Genomic DNA, 550 nt, shown 5'->3' with positions numbered 1-550 from the left:
TTGCACGGGAACTTGGGATGTCCGGATCGACTTTGGCTGGGATTTCCGCGGCTCGACCCTGAGAGCAGTGTATTCGCACGTCGTTGTCGGCAAGTGGTGTTAGTCGGCTAGGACCTGCGCCGCCATACACACGCCTCCTGTCCTTCCTCACCAGGTACTGTGCCCTCGCAAACGTTTGGTCTTATTGCTCTTTGCGGTGCCACGCGCCCTCCCACACACACAGCTTGTGTTGCATCACCGCAAGCACGCACATACACACACTCTCACAACTTGGTCATGCAATATCTTCATCACAAACAGTTTCTCCCGTCTAAAGCAACACGTTTCGTGTACCTGGGGATAGATAACCTTTCATCGTCGGCAAGTGCCCCTTATAACACCAATGCTATTCCGGCGAGGGTTCAGCTTCTGATGAATGAGGGGAGTGGGTGCAACAATAACAAAATGTTTGAGTCTACCCTCGGACGCACGTCAATGCCCTGCTCGCTGGCCCGGGGACTCCCCTTGCCAGACGTGCCCTGCAAATTTCCCGCCAGATCCTAGTAACAGT

At 54.4% G+C, this 550-nt stretch overlaps 1 long non-coding RNA gene across 2 annotated transcripts in view; it reads left to right on the top strand.

The window, feature by feature from the left end:
* The first annotated feature begins 63 nt into the window (after positions 1-63).
* Positions 64-550, top strand: part of LOC119587879 — a 95,443-nt gene continuing 94,956 nt past the window's right edge. Inside the window, exon 1 of one of the 2 annotated variants that reach the window (XR_005230027.1) lies at positions 64-154. This is a non-coding gene — a long non-coding RNA (uncharacterized LOC119587879). The remainder of the gene's footprint in view (positions 155-550) is intronic. The other variant, XR_005230028.1, reaches the window with a different exon arrangement.

Source organism: Penaeus monodon, chromosome 23, assembly GCF_015228065.2.
Source record: "Penaeus monodon isolate SGIC_2016 chromosome 23, NSTDA_Pmon_1, whole genome shotgun sequence".
Classification (NCBI taxonomy): Eukaryota; Metazoa; Arthropoda; class Malacostraca; order Decapoda; family Penaeidae; genus Penaeus; species Penaeus monodon.
Note: the sequence above shows the minus strand (reverse complement) of the source record. Positions and strands in the feature narration are given on the sequence as shown.